Source organism: Corvus brachyrhynchos, unplaced genomic scaffold (genome assembly GCF_000691975.1).
Source record: "Corvus brachyrhynchos isolate BGI_N302 unplaced genomic scaffold, ASM69197v1 scaffold136, whole genome shotgun sequence".
Classification (NCBI taxonomy): Eukaryota; Metazoa; Chordata; class Aves; order Passeriformes; family Corvidae; genus Corvus; species Corvus brachyrhynchos.
This window is the reverse complement of record NW_008239080.1, coordinates 2410910-2424102: the sequence shown is the minus strand read 5'-3', so window position 1 is coordinate 2424102 and position 13193 is coordinate 2410910.

The following is a 13193-nucleotide window of genomic DNA, read 5'->3' as shown; positions in this document are numbered from 1 at the left end:
AACAGTGTACCTAACCAGGTCAACTGTGATACTTTCTTCAGTTAGTGATTTCACGTTTGTTTCCTCAAAAGAATTTTGGTATGCTGTAGCATAGCTCATCTTTCTCTTATTTTGTTTTCTTCTGCTGTCTTCCTGTAAAGTGAAATTTCATTTAATTCAAAGTGTTCAAACAAGTTCTCACATAGATAACCTAAGCAGCACATGGCATTTACCTAAATTATACAGAACAAGGCTTCATTTTTCATGTATTCTAACTACATTTTTTTCCAAAATGCTATGCCAATAACTCTACATATATTGTGTAATAAAATCTCTTTACTGGCCACCTTTAACTTATCCAATATGCTATCTTTCTACAGCAATAAGAACTATCTTGAGTTTGTGCATTTTTTTTCAGACCACAAATTGTACATGAGGAATAGGAGATGTAGCTCTAAAGAAAAAAAAAACCAAACAAAATATGATCTGTCCTGGTTTCAGCTGCGATGGAGCTAATTTTCGTCATATCGTCATATCGTCATATGTAAGGTCCTGTGTTCTGGATTCGTGCTGCAAACTGTGTTGATAAGGTGGGGATGTTTTATCTATTGCTGAGCAGTGTTCTCACAGCATCAAGGCTTTTTCTGCTTCTCACTACACCCCACCAGTGAGGAGGCTGGGGGTACACAAGATTCTGGGAAAGGACACTGCTTGGACAGCTGACCCCAACTGACCAGAGGACTATCCCACACCATATAAGGTTATGCTCAGCTTATAAAGGTGGAGGAAGAAAAGGAAGAGAGGTACATTCAGAGTGATGGCAAGTAACTGTGCATGTGTAATAAAATCCTGCTTTCCTGAAAAATGGCTGAACTCCTGCCTGCCAATGAGAAGTTTCAATGTAATTTCTTGTTTTGTTATGCTTAAGTGCACAGTTTGTGCTTTCCTTCTGAAATTTTCTTCATCTTGATTCATAAGTTTTCTCACTTTTACCCTTTTGATTCCCTCCCCCAACTCACTGTGTGGGAAAGAGCAAGTAGCCATGTGGGGCTTAGTTGCCTTCTAAAGTTAAACCCACAGCCTTATTTTAAGAAGATGGAGTGGGGTTCGGGCAATGCCAATACTTTCAATTTATCTATCAAAGGGCTTTTACCAGAGTTTTACAGAGAGTGAGAATAGGGGGAATAAACAGTTTCACAACAACTCCGTGATGGATGTACTTTTATATGTCCTGGTGCCAGTGGGTGGGGAAAAAAACTTAAAGGAAGGGAGAAATCCAGAAGAAATCTACTCTTTTCTGGAAGGGAAAAATAAGGCTCCTTTATTTAATTTCTGAGAAAAGTCCAGAAAATTTCTGAAGAAAAAATTAAATTACAGTTAATCTTCATTGCCCTTTTACAAAAATACACCATGACTTTCCTCTAAGAAGGTTTGTAGAAGTAGTATGAATGGTCTCATAAAGTTATCACAGTAATTTCCAGACTGTTGAATGCGAGGCTTCAAGGACCAGTTTGTGGACCATAGGCCAAATGACTTATATTAGATACTAGATGATGACTAAAGTACTTCCCTGGGCAGACTCTTCCACTGCTTGACAAAAGAAATCTGTGGAGACATCTTTTCCAAAATCAAACCTAAACCTCCCCTGGTGCAACGTGAGGCCATTTCCTCTTCTCCTATCACTTGTTAATTGGGAGAAGAGACCCCCACCTGCCTACAACCGCCCTTCAGGTAGTTGTAGAGAACAAAAAGGACCCCCTGAGCTTCCTTTTCTCCAGGCTAAACCCCAGTTCCCTCAGCTGCACCCCACAAGACTTGTGCTCTGAACCCTTTCCCAGCTTTGTTACTCTTTTCTGGACTTGCTCCAGCACATCAATGTCTTTCTGGCAGTGAGGGGCCCAGAGCTGGACACAGGATTTGAAGTGTGGCCTCACCAGTGCTGAGTACAGGGGGACAATCACTGGTCCTGCTGACCACACTACTGCAGATACAGGCCTGGATGCCACTGACCTTCTTGCTCACCTGGGCACTTTGCTTATGGTAATTTTTGTTCCTGTGCTTTTTCAGTTCAAATTGCTTGAAACAGCATGAAAAGTGTGTTGCAGGCCACCAGAGTTATGTTTTTATAGCACAATAAAATGCACATGCTGGGTGCTCTAGCAGGTGTTACAGGGGTAGTATAGCAGCACTATGGAAGGAAGGAGCAATGAAATTAGTGTGGGCTAGTGCTAGCTTTTCCTTTTTTATTTTTTTTCTTTAATCTCTTTTTTTTTTTTTAAGAGCAAATACAGAAACACCACTGGTTCTTGTCTGTCAGAAAGCTAATTGTAATGATCTGTATGACAGCTGGGAGCAAGCTGATAATTAAGCAGGGTGGACAGACAGGGGTTCCATGCCTGAGTTTGCTGCCTGGTGAATGTAGTTGTCACTGTAGATATCTAGCATTGATCTCTAGATAATGTCTATACCAATCTACCTCTATCAAAATCCGCCATGGAACATACCTGCAAAGGGGTATGCAGGCATAATTTCAAAAGCACATTTCCTATATAAATACTCTTTTCATAAAGTCTGACAGCACAAGAATTATGTAATTTAGTCTATACACACTGTACCTGTCATTCTTGAATAGCTTTGTACCTATTGATGTAAGTTATGCCCAACTTAATCATCTGGAACTGCTGGCGCCAAGGCGCACTTTGTTTCCATGTGATTTCTGAAATGCAGAAACGTTTCCATATGGCTATCACTTAGCAACTTGCTTTGAAGTCCTTCCCATTAACCCTGAGGACAACAGGGCTAGGAAATGTTTTAGGAGTTTCATCTTTTCTTCAGGTGGCTGTCAGTGACAGCTTCAGAAAGAAGAAACATTCCCAGGAAATGCTTTTCATTCAAGAGCTCAACATTTTTTTGTTCTTCCCTTAACAGAAAATGCACTCTGCAAGCTGTGGGCTATGTTTATTTATGCTGTAGCACCCCTGGGCTACACAGGGGTCAAATTTATGCCACATGTGTAAGCAAACATGAGGATCTTCACTAACATTATAATAAGAATTTTTCACTCTGAATGGCAAGCTTGACTAAAATGTGTACTATAACTGCTTTTCGCTGTCAGCCACTCATCCGTCATCAGCTTTCACGCAAAAGTGTGGAGAATCAGAGAAACAAGCAGATTTGATCACACAGGCTTTTAATGAAAGCACATTCATCTGTACAAGCTTTAAGTGGTAAGGAAACAGCTCTGTTTTATTAAAACAAAATTCAAATGCCTCTCTGTGATGGTGAAGACATAAGAAGCAATGTTATATGAATTTTCCACATGCCAGAAGGACAAAATATATTTTAAAAAATCTGTTAATAATTATTCAACAGTGATTTTTAAAGTGTTAAATTAAATAACACTACAAATGTAGGGTTTACTCAGGGAAGTTTTTCTCTACTTACTGTAGGAGTTTTGCTGTATATTCTTGGTAAATATGGGTATGATCACATGACTGAACATGGTTGTATTTCCATGGCTTAACAAACTACTGCTTAGAAACTGAGACAGTTGACCACATTCTTGCTCTTAATCAGTGACAATTATAAGTCACATTTATTGGCCTCTATTATATTTCATTACATAGTGTAAGAGTAAAAGAAGTTTTGAGATTTTAAATGCACATGCAATAAAATGAAGAAAAAGAAAAGGCCTATCTTATGAAAGAGGTAGAGCCTTTTACTTAGCTAAGACAAATAGCCAGCTTAAAAATCCACATTTTACATCTAACAATAGCTTTTGTTTATTTAAACTGCTAAAAATATTTAATCAATGTATCTTTTGAAAGCTTGGCAACTTAGTGTGGTTTATTATTAAGTCAGACTCATATGTGAAGTGGGTCTAAACTTTGAAAAGGGTTTATTTTACTTCCATGAGTTGTACATAATAATTTTTAATAAGATTATATACCTTCAGGAATATGGGAAGACTTAGACAATGGCAAAAATAGTATGTGATTGTTCTGTGATTTTCTCCAAGTCAACAAAACAATATAGTGTAGTGCGTGATAATGAGGAAAAAAATATTTCTTTCATGCTTAAGCTTTAAAATTATTCTGTGGTAACATACACAAAAGCTATGAAAAAGTATGAACATGAAAGCATATCTTAACTACAAGTTTAACTGAAACCAGAGAAAACCCCTGCCTACCGGCTTCGAACATCTACTCAGAGATATGATTTTCTCCAGTAAGTGGTGAATAACTACCAGAATTTTAAAAGGCAATATCGAAGGCAAATATGTAGTTGTATATATTATTTATGAAAACATTTCATCTGACATTTTGGGATCTCTTAGTTCAATGATTGTAGAACATGGGAGGCAAGTAATCATTTCTCCTGGAGGTTTTTTCTATCAGGAACACCAAAACTTTAAACAAAATTTCAAAGATCTTCACTTTGCATAAAATATTCCCAACTATTTTAATGGAAAGGGCCTTAGCCATAAAGATTTTACAGCACTTACTGGCTTGTTAGGTCTGTGACTTGCATGGAAATCTTAGATTTTATTTTTACTTTGAAATTGCCATTGATCAACAGTATTTTCAACACACTGTGGCACGTTCAATCAAAAGTCAGAGGCAAGAATAAGGAGAGGCAATAGGGCATATGTGTTCTAAAGGAAAAGTTATCTGTGTAAAAGGAAGTTCTTATCAAACCAGGAGGCTAAGGCCTCACTGTACTTGCACTAGCCCTTTTAGCTACTGACACACATCTTCAAATCACATTCATTTCTCTTCAAATGGTGTAATGTGGGCTTCATTTTTGCATCAGTTGCATCAGAATATGTCACCCTTTTTTTATTCCTTTACCACAGTTTTTAAAATTATTCTTTTTACATGGACTTTTTATTATAATTTTCTACACAACTCAAAATTATCTTCGTTCTGTATTGCTGTCTTCTCTTTTTTAAGGTTGTTTTTCTTTACAGGGGTATGTACCTTGCTCAGTATTTTGATATCATACTTGTTTTCCAGTCATTCTCTCGAGCTACTTAACAATTTGACTACCTTAAATTTTTAAACTTCCTCTGTGTCAAAAGCAAATTTTCAAAACATGCTTTGAGAACAATTTGTATGGTATGTGCAGGATCTCCACTGGGTTCTGTGGTGGTCCCTCTGCATACAGGTACTGACTGCTTTTCAGAACTTCAGGATAATTTGTAAAGTCAGCCTACGTCACCTCATTTCTGTCACTTTATGCTATAGTAGGGAGCTGAAAGTGGCAAAATAAAAGCAGCAATTAGTACTATAACTGGTGGCATCCAGATCATTGGGGCTTTGGCAGGACTCTCACTTTCTTAGGAAGCTTATGAAAGTCCTGTGGCAAAGTTCATCATCAGAGGTGGTGAAAGGGAGATAGACAGCATCTTGTCTGAGACTCAACATCTTGAAGAACACTCACTATCATGGTAAATGCAACCTCTGGAGAAGAAGGATGCAAGCTGGTGGCTTCTGATAAAAGGAAGGCTCCTGCCCCATCTAAGGGTTTACAGATGCAAAATAGGTTCACACTCCTCAAAGTTGAAGAGAATTCAGATGTGGCTACAAGCAAAGAACCTGGTTCACCTAACTCTAAATCATGCAAGATTACCAGGAAGTAATGGTGAGTCATTGTAACAGGTGACTTCTGCTGCAGGGGAAAGAGACACGCAGCTGTCAGCCAAACCAACCATCTAGAGAGGTTTTCCTATCCAGGACCCACAATCCTGGATATTTTGGGAGGACTATCAAAGCTACCCTTCTGACTATCCCAGAAGTAGTTTCCTGTCCAAGAACTCAGCATGCTGGTGTACCTCTCTAAAGTGCTTGTACACTAATGTATGCAATTATGGGGAACATATGTGATGAGTTAAAAACCTTTGTGCAGATGCAGGGCTTTGATCCTACTGGGCTTGGGGAAACATGGTGGGCTGGCGCCCATGAGTAGTGTTGCAGTGGAGGGGTACAGTCTCTTTAGGAATGACAATATCTAGTTCTCGAAGGGGAATTTTTACCACCCTGATATCTGCTGGAGGGAAAACACAGATGGACATAAGCAGTCTAGCAGGTTTCTGAAATGCATCAATGATAACTTCCTCCTCCAAGATGAGCCAAAGAGGAGAAGTGGTCTGCTGGTTCTCATATCACCAACAAAGAGGAACTTGTTGGGGTATGAAGATCAAAGGCAACCTTGGTTGCAATGACCATGATAAGGTTCCTCAGGACAGAGTGGAGCGTGAAAAGCAAGCTCATAACTGTGGACTTCAAGTGGGCAGATTTCGGCTTCTTCAAAGATCTTCTTGGAAGAGTCTTGTGGGACAAGGCTCTGGAGGGAAGCGGGACCCAAGAAAACCAGTCACTGTTTAAGGATCACCTCATCCAAGCTTGAGTATTTTATTCTAGAAAATATGGCCAGGCAAAAATGTCAGAGGCCTGTCTGGATAAAAAAAAGAGATCACAGGGAAAGGCCAGAATGAGTAAGATGTCAGTGAATACTTAAGCAAACTGAATATACCTAAGCGCACAGGTCTTGATGGGATGCACCCACAAATACTGAGGGACTGGTAGATGACATTGCAAGGCCACTCTGGATAGTTTTTTATCTGCTGGGAGTACTACCTGGAGGAAAGCAAATGCCACTCGTAACTTTAAGAAGGGCAAGGAGGCACAGGCAGCTACAAGTCAGTTTCACCTCAATCCTTGTGAAAGTATGGAACAATTAATCCTGAAAACCATTTCCAGGTCCATTAAAGAAAAGAAAATCATCAGGAGTAGTCAGCAGCACACTAAGGGGAAATCATCCTTGACCAAGTTGTTAAACTTCCACAATTAAATGACTAGCCTGGTAGAAAAGGGGAGAGTGGTTAATATTGTCTGCCTGGACTTCAGGAAGGCCTTTGACACAATCTCCCATAAGATCCTTATATACAGGATGTTGATGTATGGACTGGATAAGCAGACAGAGAGGTGAGTTATTAACTGCTTGAATGGCCAAGCTCAGAGCGTGGTGATCAGTGGCAAAGCGTCATTGGAGTCCAATTAATAGCAGTGTACCTCTGCAGTAAATACTGGCTCAATTTTTTTTTCAAAATCTTAATTATCTGTATGAGGGAGCAGAGTGTACCCTCAGCAATTCTGATGATGACACAAAAATGGGAGGACTGGATGATATGCCAGAGGGTTCTGCTGCCATCCAGAGGAATCTCAACAGGTTGGAGAAATGGGCTGACAGGAACCTCATAAATTTTAACAAGAAAAAACACAAAATCCTGCACCCAGGGATGAGCAATTTCATGCTACCCAGTCGGAATTCAGCCTTCCAGAAAAAGACACAGGGATCCTGGCAGACACCAATTCGAACGTGAGCCAGCACTGTGCCCTTGCAGCAAAAAAGGTTATCCTGGTCTGCATTGACAAAGTATTGGCAGCAGGTACAGGGAGGTGATTCGTACCCTCTGTTAACTGGTGAGGCCTCTTTTGGAAAGCTGTGACTAGTTCCAGGCTCTTCAGTATGTGACCCAACAAGGGGCCACAAAGATGTCTGAGGTACTTGAGCCTCTCAGCTATGACAAAAGACTGAGAGAGCTGGCACTGTTCAGCCTAGGGAGAGAAGGTTCAGAGGGATCTTATCAATGTATATGAATGAGCAAAGACAGGGTGCAAAGTAGATGGAGCCAGGCTCTTTTCAGTGGTGCCCAGTGATAGGACCAGAGGCAATAGGTACAAACTGGAATACAGGAGCTGATGTCTGAACATCGGGGAATACTTTTTCACTTTGAGGGTACCTGAGAAATAGCACAGGTTGCCCAGGGAGGTTGTGGAGTATCCATCCTTGGAGATATTCAAAAGACATCTGGACATGGTTCCAGGCAACTAGCTCTGGCCCCATTAGATCAATGTGGGTGGTTGGACCAGATGACCTCCAGAGGTACTTCCAACCCCAATCAATTTGTGATTCTGTGATAATTCCCTCCTCACCCATTCTACCTATTTAAATAAGACTGCTGTCTCATACCTCCGAGACCCAAGCTTGGACAAAAACTTGGATCATGACAACTGATAGAAAACCTGGTGGCTTTTCAAATAAGTCTTTGTAGATGCTTTTCCACTGAAAAAATCTAATTCGCTGATCTGTCATTTGGTAAGTTAAAGCAGCACATACTCTTCTTTCTCAAATATCTCACCAGGTCCTAACAATGGATAACCCTTTTGTCTATAAAGATGGTCTTGGCAGGACATGTCTGTATCTCCCTGCCAAGTACACAGTGATCTAGTGGCTCACCTGAGCTTCTCCATCCAGTTCCTCTTTAACCTATCAATCAAAAAATAAGATTGCTCTTAATCGGGGCATAGCCATTTCCTCTTAGCAAAATAACACATCTCTCATTTACTCATATTATAGCTTCACCATAAATCAGTGCAATTAAGGCATTTGTTTTCTTCTTTTTGTTACTTAAAGCAGATGGAACTTTGTTACAATGACTTGCAACATAGGTTTGTCTTTTTATTTTGAATTTCTTTTCAGTTCCTTGGTATTCCTGTTGGGTGCTCCTTCATCCTGAAGGACTTCGGAAAACAATATAGCAAAAAGGTATCATGTGCAGTCCCACAGGGCATTAGAGATTACAAAGAATTCCTGCTTTATGCTTCAACACAGGAAGCCAGTTTTATACTGGTAAAAACCCATGAGATTGTTTTCCACTTTTGAAAGCATGAAGACATACTTGACAGTCACAATTTGGCTCCATCATTAAGATAAAGAAATGTCTACAGCTGGCCATGGCAATGTATTACTGTCATTACATCTAACAATTCTAGTACCTCTCAGTCTGTACCTTTCCTTGCAAGTATTCTGGGAGTTGAGCCTTACAACATCCTCATAAATCATGCAAATGTCTCATTTGAAAGATGAACAACCTTAGGCACAAAGCTCTCAAATGATTTGCCCAAAGTCACACAACAAGTAAGTACCAGAGAATAAAACCTGGGAATATTGATTCTGAATTCTGTATTCTAGCCACTAAACTCACTCTTTAATTTTGATGCACCCAAGCTCAAACACACTAAGACTCTTGACCTGATTGAATTTGAAAACACTCATGGTAGATTTATGTTCTTCTTTATACATAACTTTGTTCTTTCTGTGTGCATACAAAACATTTACTACATCACTGTTTATTAGCAATGCATTTATGTCCTAGATGCTACTTTTGCAGAACATTAATGTTACATAAAAGTTGTTGCCCGTAGAGTCCTGTTGTGAAACACATGTTCCATTAAGCATGAAAGAAACCGTGTGTTAAATTTTTTAAAGCAAATAAATTAGCCACAGATATAGTTTAGTTTTTGAGGGCCATTTGGTCACCACAAAGATACCCCCATATTTAATGCTTCTATTGTTTGCTATGGGAAGAACCATTCCACACTTGTCTCAGTAGTAATAGCATATCACTGTGAATATTCAGATTTATTTTGGAGGCATTTATTTTCTTTCTAGACATTGAAAGGTATGTTGTCTTCCAACATTAAAATTGCAGGCTTATTCTTACCAGTCATTACTGATGTTTGAGCCAAGACTTTTTAGGATCAAAGTCAGCAGAGACAACCTATTGGAGGACATTAGCAAAATCCAAGTTTATTGACATACCTAAATAGATAGAGAGACAGTATCACCCTTTTTCTACTGAGTTGAAGCTTAGAAATAGTTTGAACAAATTTCTGGGACTTTACCATTTTTTCCTTGCTAAGCAGCTATAACACGTTTTAAACTGACTGGTTCACATTGTGCATGTCTGAATTAGCAGTGATATATTTTCTCACCACTTGAAACATCTAGGTTTCACATCAACTACAGCAGGAGGAATTGGCTGCTCTGAAAAGCAGTAGAGATTATACAAGTAAATAAATCACATCTTTTTGGTGATTTTCAAATTAGAGCATGAATGGCTCAATCCTGTGTAGTTTCTAACTTCTTGCAACAACTATGGCATAGTAATAAGTTAAATGTTTCACTTTTTTTTCACATTAAAAATCTTAAGAATTTGCTGGCTATAAAACAATACACTGAGAACTAGAGTAATATGTGTGGGAAGTTTTTTTTTAGTTTTTCATTATATTGCTTTTCATTTAATTTCCATTTACACTATTCCCACATGGGTGAAAGACAGGGAATAAGAAAGTAACCATCTGCAAAATGAAAGATATTTTTAGGCAGAAATAATACTTTCTTTAAGTTCCTTTTACTGAGAATTTCATGTAAATGCTAACTAGTTTATTCTTCCCTTGTTTTTACCATAAAACAGAACCACATATTTTATACCTCCACAGTAGTTTTAATTATTTCCCTCCTTCTATCATCTACTTCCTTCCAGGCATTTGTGACTTATCATTCCTGACCTCTTTCTTAATTCCAAGGTTATTTTTATCACAGAAAACATGCTGGTGAGCATAGTTCCTGTATTTAGGAAACTGTGGCCTTTAAACTTTTAATTTACCAGTCATTTCACAGCTAAACTATCTTTCCCAAGCTGCAAAGCTTTTGCTTTCCTCATCAGTAGAACTCAAGAAGAAAAAGAGGGGTTTGTTTTTTTTAAAAAAACTTGACCTAGCATTAACTCTGATTTGGCAGGAGAAACCTGTTACATTTTCGTTGGTCCTACAGCTAGGTGGGGAAAGTGTTGCTATCTTTCTGCCTCTCAGACAAGTAGTATGGCTATTTGACACATTTAGGGACAAATCCTGAGAAAGCAGGTGTTACAATCACGTATGCCAGCAGATGCATTCTCTGTTTCATTAACGTTGCCAACTACGTAAGAATTTCACCAAAGGGAACCTGGGGAATTTACACTGAGTGGTGCATAATTTAAGCTTGCCACTGATTATTTCTTATGTAGTGTAAACTTCTAATATTGCCCAGTGCAGCATAAATATGTATGTCTGACATTTTCTCCTTTCTTTACAGGGTGTGGAGAATGTCGAAACTTAAACCACTGAAACCAGGGAATAAAACCTGAAGGAAATCACAGATTCGGTCAGGTTGGAAGGGACCACAGTGGAGTGTGTGGTCCAACCTCCTTGCTCAAGCAGGGTCATCCTAGAGCACATGGAACAGGATTGTATCCAGCTGAGGAGAGAAACTACACAATCTCTCTGGGTGATCTGTTTCAGTGCTCAGTCACTCCCACAGCAATAAAGTTCTTCCTCATATTCAGGTGGAACTCCCTGTGCATCAGTTTCCACCCATTGCCTTTGGTTCTGTTTGTTGGCACCACCGAGAAGAGCCTGGATCCTTTTGACACCCTCCCTTTAAATATTTATACACTTTAATGAGTTAATGTGAAGGGAGATAGCTGGAATGTAAACAGCCAGAAGAAATCATTCTCAGGCATGCCTACGTCTTCTTGCTAAACCTCACCAAGATATGTCTGATTCTCTTGGCCTAGGGTTAGTTGATACAGATGACTAGTATTCACAGTGCCCTACCATAAGGGGCTTTAAGTCAGATGAAAAACAGGCTTAAAGCTTCCAGGACTCTTTTATGGCATGGAAAGAGTAAACAACCACACTAGTCTTTTTTAACCATAAAAACTATGAGGCTTTGAACTCTTCCTCAACATTTCCCAACAGCTCTCTTCTTCATTTTCCTTGCATATCTCCACAGCATAGGGAATGCCATAATGTTATGATCTCCCAGAGGAATATCATAGTCTAATGATCAAAGAAGGGAAAAATCAGAGGAAAATGTTAGAAACCATATGAAGAATGTGAAAATGAGTTAAGAAGTATAAAGTATTTAAAAGATTCCACTGCACTAGCATTCCTGTCATTCCTATTTTTCACTTTCTTGAAAAGCTATATTTCTTTAATCTGCCACAGGGAGTCATTAGGACATCACCGGAAGGTCTCTGCCTTCTCACTTCCTCAGTGATAAACACAATGGCTTTCTCTCATTGTTGTTCTCTAAAGTTATCTATTCAAGTTGGCTGACATATTCCACAACCAAATAACCAATTTCTAAATAATGATGGCAAAGCCGGCATTACAGGAAGAACAGTGCTAATCAACACACAGACACATACTAAATAAATTAAAAAGTTCCAACCCAATTTATTTTCTTACAGAAGAGACCTCAGAAAATTAACACAGAAAAAAATGGCAAACATTTAATTGAAGAATTGCTATTATATTTATATCATTACTCCTTTTATCTATGAAACATTTAAATGAGGCTCAAAGTCTAAACTGATTATATTTCTGTCATTCTGTGAGACTAAAATGGACTGAATAAAGATTTTAAACTCCTAAGTAACTAAATATTAAAGTCCCATCTCATGATAACCACAACAGTTATTTCAAGAGTTTACAGAGGTACATATTTTTCACACTTTACAGAACCGGAAGGTAGAGGAGAATCTATGTGATACAGTGAATGTACAATAAAAATAACGACCCTAATATAGCATTAATATAATTTGTATTAATGTTTTTCATATGTCTGGGGGATAATAAAACCAGATATTTTTACTCATAGCTTCCCACCTATCTATTTCACTTCCCTGTTTCTTTATTGTCAGTGGTATTCCTGCGCCCTGCTGCTCTGATTCTCTCCTTAGCTTGTCAGAGGGTTAGACCTAATTTCTGATTCAGTCATCTGCCAATTAGGTGCCAGCATACCACCTATGTTGGAATGGTGTCTGAACTCAAGAATTAGGCACCCAGACTCTTATCTGATGCATGTCCTGCTGGAAACTGTGCCCTTGAGCAGAGTGGAAGGTCCCTGGAGCAGAGTGCACAGGGGAGGCATTTTATTCTCCTTGAGGAGTACCGAAAGGTTTTCACAGTTTTCAGAAGCAAAATCAATCTGTTTTATGAAGACAAATGCAGAGAAAACACATATCCCATGAACATAATTTCTGTAGAAAACTCTTCATCAATTTACTATGGGGGATTTTCTAAGAGAAGAACTTCGGTTTTTCCTTGTTATGACACTATTATAAAAATGCAGACTTTAAAGAAAAACAACAAAACCTAAAAAATATAGGGTTTATGACATTTTATTGGTGACAATAGACTTATCAAGAAGATTTTGCATGAAAAAAATAAATTGCAAAGCTAGAGAAACTGCATGAAGAATTAAGCCTATTCGAGGCATTCTGGACAGTAGCCCTTTGAACAACTCATCATAAAAGGAGGTGT